Here is a 13,058-nt window from a genome sequence, read left to right as displayed (position 1 = left end):
CAGAAGAAGGTGACTGGCAAACTACCAATATAGGCAGAATTGTCTTTGAAATTTCATGCTTCATGAAAAAGTCTGCTGGATACTATCGGCCTATAGGCTGAAGATGGATGCCACAATGATAGAGAAGAACTTTGGTAACTGACCAGACAGTGAGATGTCTCTGTCATTTCTAGAGTTTTGGAAGTTGTTTACAATGTACTTCCTATTTTCTTAGGTAATATTCTATCTTTCTGGAGTCTTTGATATAGTTGAAGAAAAAATAGATAGTTATAGTTTTCCTCACTTATGATAACAGGTAAAGTAAATATAAATATTGTAATTCTTGCTTGATACCTGTTTTGTTATATGTAATTTTATTATGTTAAAGTTAAACGGTATTTTAAAGTTAATAAACAATATGGTCATTCCCCAAAGATTAATTCATTCTAGAAACCTCCATGATATGTAGCCATAGCCAATTTGCACTGTTTTGTATGTGGTCATGAACCATACCTATCACACAGGAAAGCTTTTCCGATGAACATAGTTTAACTTATAAGTTAATCTTACTTATCATGTACTTCCAGGGAATAAACATGTATCATTTTTGTCTATTAAATTTAGTATTAAAAAAGATTATTGGATACTAATCGTTACAATGAAATTGACTGAAAACAGGTGTGATACTCATTTGAAAGAGCCACTTGGCAAGATTATCAAAACAGGTAGGATTACAAAGAAAGCTGAGACCCTGGAGCCACCTAGCTGTATGACTCTGAGTTATTTTACTTGTCCGCCACTATTTGGTATTTATGAGAACAAATAAAATACCACATATGTAATAAATACATTTATTTAGCTAAATATATTTCTACATATTTAAATACGCTCATTCAAATAAATATAAAGTATATATATACATATGTATTAAAATATATATTAAAACTTTCAGACTTTTTATTCAGTAATATATTCTTTGGAAATTTGTCCAAAAGATTTAAAGTAAATTTCAATCCATTTGTAGAAATGTTTTTATCAGTATTCTCCTCCAAAAGATTCAAAGTAAATTTCAGTCCATTTGTAGAAAAGTTTTTATCAGTATTCTCTATAGCAGACATTAGAAACAAACTAAATACTCAACACAAAAAAACAGGTGATAAGCATAATATATTACAGTCATCAAAAACTAAATTTGAATTACATGCTCATATTTTTAAAAATGTTCATAATGTCAAATTTAAAAAGAATAATAAGCATATATGTTCACTGTGCACATAACTGAAAAAGAAGGCATATAGTAATAAAGTTATTCTCCATTTGAACTTGGCATTATATTATTTATAAAACTATAAACATTGAAATATTTTCAATAATAATAATATGGAATCTAGAAAAGAACAAGATTTTTAAATCAAATAAATACAAAATATCTAATCTAAATTCATGTGAGAACAACTACTTCTCAAGACATCTAAAACTTGACAAATGTGGTAGCTTATACCTTTAATCCCAACACTTGAGAGGCAGAGGCATTTGGATCTCTGCGAGTTGCAGCCAGCCTGGTCTCCTTAGCAAATTCAAGGTAGGTCAGAGCTGCATATTGAGACCCAGTCTCAGAAAGAAAAAAATTATCTAATGATATTTAAAAAAAAAACTGAAAAAAGCTTATAGTGTATACAAGCCTAGAAAAATCTAGGTATGGGACAAAGTTATTTTTAAGCAAATTATACACTAAATGCTCATCAATCTCTAAACGCTTTTCAGAAGTATGTTTAAATTCAAGCAATAGGCCTAATCATTAATTTGAGGGAAGTATAATAAGAGTATAAAATTCCTTAAAACTCTATAATGCAGGTGTAATGACATATTTATTGTTAATATAAACTTATCCTAAGTTTCCAGATTTTTCAAACATTTGTAGATCCATTCATCCCTCTACAATGCCACAAGAAAAATTCCCAGAACACTGCTTAACCTTACATGTTCCAAGTTTAACTATAAAATTACTTTCGCCCAATGTATTTTCTCTCTATTTGTATACTATATAACATGCTTAATAAGCAAGCCCCAAACTTCTCCCAATTACTGTATTCACACTGTCTAGGTTAAATGAAGAAAGAGCACACTCTCAAAAGGCTTATGGCCAATGCTACTATATGTCATCCCTTTCCATCAAAAGTACCATTCCGAAGGAAAAGACTGAAGAATCACAGAATGTTGTCAGCACTCTCTGAGAATCTGGGACAATTACTGTAAAGCTCTCAAACACAAAGGCATGCTCAGAGATGAAAGCAACCTTAGTGCTCTATATGACCTTGATCATTGCATGCCATTTGAGCATAGCAAATTCTCCTAGTCAGGTAACCACAGGTTAAAATATAAATAATATGGGCAAATCTATATATTTTTCTTAAAATACATATTTCTCTCTATCTCAAGGCCTGATGACAAATTTGGGAAACACTTCAGATCCTAGCAGGAAAAAAAGTCTATCCTGCAGACACAAACACCAAGAATCAAGTGTGACATACAGAGACAGCTCATCACCTAAACGGTGAACAATCTGAGTAAGTGACTCATCTGAGCAAGAGAGAGATTTAAAGGCTAAAGCCCAGTAAAAACCTTTCTCGGGGGACCGGGATCATGGGTGAGGCAGCGGTGGAGGCAGTGGAGGCTTGGCAGGCAGGTTAAAGCTTCAGGGGCAGCCTCCGCCATGACCCTGCTGGAGGTGAACAATCGCATCATCGAGGAGATCTCACTCTCCTTCCAGAACACGGCCTTTGGAAACAAACCAGAAGCTGTAGAAGTAACATTTGCAGATTTTGATAGTGTCCTTTATCATATTTCAAAACCAAATGGAGACAAAACAAAGGTGATTGTAGCGGCGAAAATAAACGCAGGCAGATTGTAAAGAAATATATACAGCTTTAATGAAGAAATAAACTTACAGAACCGAGGTTCCCACGTAGCACAGGAAGCAGGAAAAGGGACTCACAGGCTCCTACAAGCTCAATTTATCAGTCAACATTCGCCCGAGGCAAGCCCGCCCCTAAGGGGCTGGCTTAACCCTACAGGTGATGGTCAGTATTCCTTTGAAATTCTACAAGGAACTTCAGGCACATGGTGCTGATGACTTATTAAAGAGAGTATATGGGAGTTTCTTGGTAAACCCAGAATTGGGATACAATGTTTCTTTGCTATATGACCTTGAAAATCTGCCTGCATCCAAGGATTCTATCGTGTAGCAGGCTGGCATGTTGAAGCAAAATTGCTTTGCCTCTGTCTTTGAGAAATACTTCCAGTTCTGAAGGCGTAAGTCACAAACAATGCCACACCAGTTTGGAATTATGATTAATAGGGTGGTATTTATTTAATGGGGAAAAAACTTACAGATCACCGTCCAAGACAACAGCCCTCTACGCAACAAGGAAGGGAGTCTAATCGCCAGCGGAGCAGGAAGTGAAGAGAGAGAGGGAAGTGGCTGCTTTTTTAAATGGAGAGAGACCACGCCCCAGTGGGCTGGTATCTCAGCGGCTATAGGCTGGAGGAGTGGGAGGACCTCCGCAACACCTCCCCCTTTTGTTTAAATAAGAGAGTTCTAAACCTACTATGAAATTATATACAATAAGTACAAATATCCTATTCTAACTAGCTTAGGTCTTGTATAATAAATAACTTGGCCAAGTCATGAGAAAAAGTAACTACATTTATATAGTCTTCAACCCCATCGAAGATCTGAGAAGGGAAATAATGTTACCTGGGTAATTAGGAAGTTCAGTAAAACAACTTCCAAAACATGCAACAAATCACAGAGACAACTAGCTACCTGGGCAATCACCCAAAGTCACGTTAGCAGCGTTGAAGCAACCAACTTTGGCTAAGGCCTAACATAACTGACATACCATTTTCAAAGGCAAGCAACTTTTTCAAAACTATCTTACCCTGTCTTGGCAGGATATGACAGTCCTGTTTTATCCATTGATGCATGCTCTGTATCTCTGTCAGTGGTTGAGGTATGGGCATTTCTTTGCCCAAAGGCCAGTTCTGCCAAAAAGAAAGGCTCCAGGTGGAGTGTCTTTGGTGCTCAACATTCTCTCGGGAATAGAGTGGTGTTGCCAGGAGCAATTGTGTCTCACTACCACAAAACTCTGAGTTAGAATAAAGGCCATTTTCTACAGCTCTTTGAAGAAGTTGAAGATTATCTATCTCTACTGAATATAATCTCTATATATCTAAAGAACCAGATTAGTCTAATTATAAATGACAAACTTAGATGACTATTAATCTATATAATTCTCAATATCTATCTAACTTAAAGGCTAAGACAATTAACAACTGTGAAACAAATGAGGACAATGACCTCCAAATATAAACAATGTACAAATATACATTGCAGTAGGTAAATATATATCATACACAAACATTATATAAGTATCTTAATCAGAGGTATAAATGTACACTGCAATATGGTAAATATATACAATATATATATATATATATCAATACAATATATGTCAATACATAAAAAATGTTTTAAACAGAGGTAGAAACATGCATGCATACAGTAGTCAATATAATTTAACTTTGTATCAATATACAAGAATCTATACCAATATATTTGTCTAAAAACAGTAACTCACAATTACAAATCTATTATCCCATCATCCCTCTTTTTTTTTTTCAAAATGATCCCTGAGCTTATAAAATTCCTTCCCCAACCCTCAATCATATACCAATTATAATCAACCCCTAAATGATGTCCCTAAACCCAAGGGCAAACTTTACTGGGAGAGGGGACGTCATCCTCTAGAATTACTTCCAGCTGTCATAGGGGCGACGTTCTTTCTGGTGGATCCTTTGAAAATAAAATGATGGTTAAATTTCAAGATCAATGTCTTTTAAAATTGCCAATAGTCTCTGAGTATTTTGTGCAGGTCTGGCCAAAATGTTGTATAAGATGTGCACCATTTCAGCTAACCAAGTTGGAACTATCTTGTGCAGCTGGTTCCCAAAGCAGGTCTTGTAGTACCGCTATCACTATCATGACGTCATTTCAACCAGGTGGAGTTGTTGTTATGGGGCCCCATCTTCTTCCTGGAAACTTCAAATGTCACTTCAGGAAAAACTCATTGTTCATTGTGAAAAACTTAAACATTAATCATATAGACATATATAGACACACACACACACACACATACACACACACACACACATATATATATATTCACTAAAAGGCATGATAGATATATTCAATGAAAAGTATGATAGATATGAAGAAAAGCAAAGATGTTTTCTAAACTCATATTTCTTTCTGTCCCATATCATGGCTCTTGACATGAGACAGAAACTCCAGAAACTCTGGGTTTTTCTCTTACTAACTGGCTTGGGATTGGAGAGGGACTGAGCCAGAGTCCAACTTCAAAACCAGCTTTATAAATTTAGAAATATGGTTTAATATATTTTACTTACACAACTCATTCAGTTTTCTTGATAATTCCTATTGGGCAGGTATTTTTCCATCTGTCAGTATCCAAACATCCAGGGTCCCTTGAATTTTTCAAAGATGAGTGTTTTCCTGTGGAGATAAGAACAGAACCCTGCCCCCATTTTATGTTTTTCTTACCACCTGTATGAATATCATCATTATGGATGAGTTTTCATTTCTCCTTTCCAAGAGGCTTCTCTTCCTCAAATGGAAACTTTATTAATTTTGATGGTATCCACAATTTTTCTTCTCCTGTGGAAACAAGAGCAAAACCCCTTCCCCAATGTAGCACATCTCCTGGCTTCCATTGAGAGGTCAGCTCATCTTTGAAATAAATCAGTTGATTTAGTTCAGCAGACTTTTCCATTATCCAATGTCTTTCTGCTGCTGTCGTTCCTTTCTCATTAGCGTTAAGAAAATTCAAGGTTAATAAAGCATTATGTAATCTATTTCTGGGGGTATTTTCGGTCCCTTTCTGTTTGTTCAGCATATCCTTTATAGTACGATTTGATCTTTCAAATCCTACGGCCTGACCTGTAGGATTATTTGGTACACCTGTAATGTGTTTTATATTATAATAATTAAAAAAGCATTTCATTTTTTTAGATACATATGCTGGACAATTATCTGTCTTTATGTGCAGGTATACCCATGATGGCCATAACTTCCAATAAATGTGTGATTACTGAATCAGCCTTTTCTGAGCTCAGGGCAGTAGCCCATTGAAAACCTGAATATGTGTCTATGGTATGGTGTACATATTTTAATTTACCAAATTCCATAAAGTGGAACACATCCATCTGCCAGATTTCATTTCTCTTAGTACCCTTTGGGTTACTCCCTGCAGGCAATGGTGTTTGATTATAGAAAGAACAAGTAGGACATCTCTTTATAATGTCCTTAGCTGTTGCCAAGTAGTGGAAAATTCTTTCTTTAGGCCTTTACTATTGACATGATGCTTCTTATGAAATTCTGAGGCCTGCAACACACTTCCAATCAATAATTGATAAATCTCAGCATTGCCTTGGGCTAGAGGACCAGGCAGACCTGTATGGGACCACATGTGTGTTATGTACATCGGACAAAGCCTGTTCCTGATTATGTCTTGTACCTGGATAAACAATGAAGTCAACTCTGTGTCATCTGGTATAAATTCAGCGGTTTCAATATGCAAGATAACTCTTTCTGCATATTGTGAATCTGTAACTATATTAAGAGGTTCTTTAAAATCCCTTAGCACCATAAGAATGGCATATATTTCTGCCTTCTGGACAGAATTATAAGGGCTTTGTTCCACCTTACTCAATTCATCTGACTTGTAACCTGCTTTCCCTGATTTATTTGCATCAGTATAGAACGTATGGGCTCCAGTTATTGGAGCATCACGTACAATTCTAGGAAGAATCCAAGAAGTTCTTATTATGAGGTTAAGTCTACCAGTTTTGGGATAGTTGCTATTAATTTCTCCCAAAAAATTAGCACAAGAAGAGGACAAGGAAGGAGGGAACAGAGTGGTTATCCATTGTCTGTTGAATCTAAAAAAGGCAGAGTCACAGTAGTCTTCAGCACAGTGTTTAAGGATGATGACGATGTTGTCATTGGAAAGGTCTTCATGCAAGAGTTCAAAGAAGGACGAAGAGACCAGCCCCCCAGGTCCTTTTTAACCACAGGAAACCTCCTCTAGAGCTGAAAGACACAGATGCTGCCATGGGTGACAACACTGGCTACATCACCTTCGTGCTCTCCCCTCACCACACCAATGCCACTGCTCGAGACAACACCATCAACCTGATCCACACGTTCTGGGACTATCTGCACTACCACATTAAGTACTCAAGGCCTATATTCATACACGAATGCGAGCAAAACCATCTGACTTCCTTAAGGTGCTCAATCGTGCACACCCAGATGCAGAGAAAAAAGTAATGAAAACATTCATGGGGAAGACATTTTCATCCCGCTAACACTTGGAAACTGAGGAAGAAGCTCTGTTGATGGAAGGCTGGACCGTTTGCTACTGGATAATTGTAGCCCTTCATGTTGCACCTCTCCAGGTTCTTAAGGGATTCTCCGTTTGGGTTCCATTTTGTACGAGTTTGGCAAATAATCTGCAGAAACGAACTGTGCTTTCAAGGACTTCACAGTTCCCAAGAATTTAAGAAAAGAAAAAAATTTCCACTTGATCAACTTATTTCCCTTCTTTTATTTTTCCCTTTCTCACTCCCCTTCCTTTTTCCCTTTTCCAAGCTGTTTGCTTTGCAATATGTTACTGGTAATGAGTTGCAGATAATGCAATCTTAACTTGTATTCTTCTAAGTATTTGAGTTCAAAACTCCTGTATCTAAAGAAATACAGTTGGGGTCATTAATAAAGAAAATCTTTCTATCTCAAAAAAAAAACAAAACAAGACAAAAACCCTTTCTGAAGGCTATTTTTTCACCACTGTGGTGCTTCATGTTAGAAACAGACAAAAATATGGTATCTACAAGAAAGAAAACTCAGGTTGCCAGACTTGGTGACAAGTGTTTTTTTTATCTAGTCATCTGTCTGGGACAGTGAAAATGTTTGGACAGACTTAAGTTATATCACAGCTAGCTATCCATAACAATGAGTTCAAGAAAGTCAATGAAATTTGTAGTATGTTAGTAGCCACTTCTGCAGCATTAAAATGATAGCATCTATGGCCACAGGAGTCAGGGGTGGGGTTACAAGGAGAACTGGAGATAGAAAGCACCAATCTGTTAGTGATGTATTGTGGATATTCCTGAACTGAGAGATATTACCATTCCTTAGTGGTCGGGGATGTCACCAATTTTTGTCAGGAAGCCATAAATAAATAGACTTAGGAGGGCGGAGGAAGATGGCAGTGGGGGCTAGGTGAGGAGTTGGCAGTGATGAGGGGCTCAGGCACGAGGATGTGGGATGGAGGGGAAGGAGGAGACGGTGTCCCAACGCCATGGGAGAATGACCGGGCTGTGGGAGCTGGTGTGGCAGGTGCTGCAAGTGCTGCTCTACCTGCAGAGTGCTCACTTCCTGGCTCTGCCTTTGCTTCCCCTGGAACTGGATCTGGAGCAGCTGCTGTTGTGCTGCCTCCACTGTGGTCCTAGTGCTGCTGGGCTTCAAGCTGAGCAAGCCCTGGCCATTGGCAGGAACCAGCATCATCACCTGCACCCTCACTGGGCCCCAGGCTGGCTGTCACCCCACCCAGGCTGTGCTGGTCTTCGGAGGGCGGGTCCCTGCAGAAGCAGCTACTGTGTATGGGCCTGGTGGTCACTAAGGAGGACCATGAGCCCAGCTTCTCAGACACCGTGAGCCTCAGTGGTGTGGTGTATGGCCTTGGGGATCTCTACATTAGTGTCTAAGACCACCAAGGCCTGTTCAAGAGAAATAACTCCAGATTGATGGATGAAATTGTGCAACAACAATAGGAACTTTTGGGCCGAGATTGTTGCAAATAATAACCAGAATTTGCAAGTAGTAATGACAAAGACCACCAAGTATTAAATTGCCCTTCAGCGGTGAAGGTGCTGTCCCCAGGAGCTGAAAAAGTGTATATTCTGAGAGCTGCTCAGGACTTTTGCTCAGCAGCAGAGGACACCCAGAGATTTGGATGGAGATCTGCTAGACGGCTTACTTAGTTCACATGGTTTCCCTGACCCTGAGTTAGTATTGAAGTTTGGTCCTGTGGACAGCACCTTAGGCTTCCTTCCCTGGCAAATCAGATTGACTGAGATCATCTTTCTGCCTTCTCACCTAAACATCAGTTATGTGGATGTTTTCTCTGCCCTTCATCAGAGTGCCTCGGAAAGTATGGTTCCTGGTTTTGTAATATGACATCAGGCTTTTGTAGAAAAGGACCCAATTGATTCTGATGTTTACAAAGTACCTATAAAACCTTGTACACACCTAGAAAAAAATCTAAGAAACCCAGGACCAAAGCCCCCATGATTTAGGCTTTTGTTATCCAAGTGTACTACAACATAGATGCCAACCTATTGCTCTGAAGGAATAACACACAAAGACAGTAAGAGGAGGCTGCAGAATATGATAAACTTTTCGCCAAGAGAATGAAAGAAGCCAGGGACAGATTGTCAAGAGATATAGGTTGTCCTCACTGATAGTTTCTACGTCTAAATCTCAGACCAGTCAAAAGTAAGATTACTGGGGCCAGAGAGATGGCTCAGCAGTTAAGAAGATTGGCTGCTACACCAGAGGACCCAGGTTCGATTCCCAGTATAGCAGCTAACAATGATCCGCAGCTCCAGTTCCCTTTTCTGGTCTCTGTGGACATTGTGTGAATGCAGTGCATAGACTACATGCAGGCAAAATACCCATGTACATTAAAAAGTAATAAAAAAGTACCTGAAACCAAGGTTTTATTGTAAGGGTTATAAAATAATAAATAAATAAAAAGTTTTATACTTAAAACACCTGAAGCAGTTACTTCCTTACTTGATAAGTACAATTTTGAATCTTGAATTATTTCAAAGACATCAGAGTAGGCCTAAGCATTTATATTAATATATTTAAAGCATTTCCCAACATTGTTATACTAAAAGTATAATGCAGTTTCAAGAAGAAAAAGGTAAATATCCTGGTGTTATCAACCTCACTTCTGCTAGATTGAACAACATATCCTGAAGCAGGCCTTTTGTAGATTAGCAACTTAGTGCTAAAAGAGACACCAAGTGTCACTATGAAGAAAAGTCACTTGATTATTAAATATAAGCCCAGGCTGGCCTCGAACTCGTGATCCTCCTGCCTCTGCCTCCTTCAGCAAATCCTACCGGCGTGCGCCACCACAACCGGCATGCAAATGGATGGAAATAGAAAACACTATCCTGAGTGAGGTATCCCAGACCCAAAAAGATGAACATGGGATGTACTCACTCATAATTGGTTTCTAGCCATAAATAAGGGTCATGGAGTCTACAATAGGTGAATCTAAAGAAGCTAAGTAAGAAGGGGAACCCAAGGAAAAACATATAGTTATCCTCTTGGCTAAGGGAAGTAGACAAAATTGCCGGGGAGAAAATTGGGATCTTGGGGTGGGGTGGGTTGGGGGTAAGGGGAGATGGGGAGAGAAAAGTTAGAAGGGAAGGAGGTCGGGCCTTGGGAAAGCAGGAGGATTTGGGATAAAGGAAGGTTGGACAGGGGAGCACGGAACCACAATTCTTAGTTAAGGGAACCACTTTAGGGTTGGCAAGAGACCGGATCCTAGAGGGGCTCCCAGGTGACCAAGCTGAGGTCCCCAGTTAGTTCCTTGGGCAGTTGAGAATAGGGAACCTGAACTGACCCTATCCTTGAGCAATACTGACGAATATCTTGCATATCATCATAGAACCTTCATCTGGTGATGGATGGAGATAGAGACAGAGACCCACACTGGAGCACTGGACTGAGCTCCCAAAGTCCCAATGAGGAGCAGAAGGAGGGAGAACATGAGCAAAGAAGTCGGGACCACGAGGGATGCACCCACCCACTGAGACAGTGGAGCTGATCTATTGAGAGCTCACCAAGACCAGCTGGACTGTGAATGAAAAAGCATGGGATAAAACTGGACTCTCTGAACATGGCGAACTATGAGGGCTGATGAGACACAAAGGACAATGGCACGGGGGTTTGATCCTACGTAATGTGATGGCTTTGTGGGAGCCCAGCCAGTTTGGATGTTCACCTTCCTAGATATGGACGGAGGTGGGAGGTCCTAGGTCTTACCACAGGGCAGAAAACCCTGACTGCTCTTTGGACTGGAGAGGGAGGGGGAAAGGAGTGGGGGGAAGGGGAGAAGGGTGGGAGGAGGGGGCGTAGGGGGGGAGGAGGGGGAGGGAAATGGGAGGCTGGGAGGAGGTGAAAACTTGTTTTTTTTTCTCCTTTTCTCAATAAAAAAAAGTAAAAAATAAATAAATAAATAAATATAAGCAAAATGTAACAAATATACTTACTCCTTTTGAAAGCTGTGCACAGAGGGGAACTGAATCCAAAGACCAAGCACATCTGTGCATCTGGGCTGTAACCATTCTGCAGTAACGTTTCCACGCACTCTTCCCATCCTCCAAACACTTCCCAGTAAACAGGGCTCACTTTGTCTGAACCAGCGTCACAAGCCCGGTTAGTAAGTGGTATTAACAAGTCCAAGATCCTTCAAATACACAAACGGGAGGAATATTTACTATAGGAAATTTGTCTGTTGTCCTTGTTCACTATTATTTGTCTTACCACCATCATTACCTATGCTCCAAAATCCAATTTTATGTTTAATATTTCAGAATCTAATAAATCATTAAAAATTAAAAATTGATGACATCTTGATATATGCATGCAAATGGATGGGACTAGAAAAACCAATACTGAGTGAGGTAACCCAGACCCAGATATATAAGCATGGTATGGACTCACTCATATGTTGATACTATCTGTAAAGCAAAAAGTAGTGAGCCTATTGTATGTTGAAAAAAAGAAGATAACACACCATATTTTTCAGCCTGAAAAAAACTCCAGTCCAAGTGATTCAAAAGCCTCACATAAAACCATATATAGTGAACCTGATAGAAGAAAAGCTAGGGAAGAGCCTGGAATGCATTGCCACAGGAGACTCCTTCCTAAACAAAGCAGTGATGGTGCAGGCACTAAGATCAACAATTCATAAAAGGGACCTCACAAAAACTAAAATCTCCTGGAAAGCAGAGACCACTGGCAGGCAAGAGGACAAAACAACTGCTTACAGCCTGGAAACTGATTTCCCCTAATCATACATCTAACAGTTGGATCAATCACAAATCTAAAAAGACTGCAAGTCCATGTACAAGTCTGTGATCCCTGCTGCTGCCAGTTTTGGGGGCAAGGAAGCTTCTTCTGCATAATGGAGAATGAGAGACATTGAAGGCTGCTGGGACAACCTCTTCCACCGAACAAACAAATCAAAATAAAGACAGTCCAGAGAGGGAGCCTTTGAAGAGAGTCTAAAAATTGTGATAAAGATGCTGTAGGATATAGATCTTCACAAATGATGGGATTTCCTGTGTGAGAGGGGGATGGGAAAGGACTCAGCAATCTTTAAGGATATGGCCACTGGGAGTTTGACCATGTTCCAATGAGTATACAAAAACACAAATTTGGCATGGTGTATTTCTCTCTCTCTCTCTCTCTCTCTCTCTCTCTCTGGAAAGGCATAAAGTGAAAAGGGTAAACCTTGGAGGAATGGGAAGAGAGTGTGAACAGTGTAAATTGATAAAATTCCCAATAATTAACAAACTAATTGTATTGAAGTAAAAAGAACTCAAGACATTAGACATCAAGAAATCCACTTAAAGATGGGGTACAGGGCTGGAGAGATGGCTCAGAGGTTAAGAGCATTGCCTGCTCTTCCAAAGGTCCTGAGTTCAATTCCCAGCAACCACATGGTGGCTCACAACCATCTATAATGAGATCTGGTGCCCTCTTCTGGCATGCAGGCAGGCATGGAAGGAATGTTGTATACATAATAAATAAATAAATATTAAAAAAATAAAGATGGGATACAGATATAATCATAATTCTCCTTAGAGCAATCTCAAATGGCTGAGAAACACCTAGAGAGATGTTCAAAATTTAT

The 13,058-nt window shown here is 39.3% G+C and overlaps 2 pseudogenes; both read left to right on the top strand.

The window, feature by feature from the left end:
• Positions 1–2,692: 2,692 nt before the first annotated feature.
• LOC121459764 lies at positions 2,693–7,428 on the top strand (annotated as a pseudogene).
• Positions 7,429–8,428: 1,000 nt separating this feature from the next.
• LOC121459580 lies at positions 8,429–9,298 on the top strand (annotated as a pseudogene).
• Positions 9,299–13,058: the final 3,760 nt, after the last annotated feature.

Source organism: Microtus oregoni, unplaced genomic scaffold (assembly GCF_018167655.1).
Source record: "Microtus oregoni isolate MIOR12 unplaced genomic scaffold, Mior012 000019F_ref0000042, whole genome shotgun sequence".
NCBI lineage: Eukaryota > Metazoa > Chordata > Mammalia > Rodentia > Cricetidae > Microtus > Microtus oregoni.
Note: the sequence above shows the minus strand (reverse complement) of the source record. Positions and strands in the feature narration are given on the sequence as shown.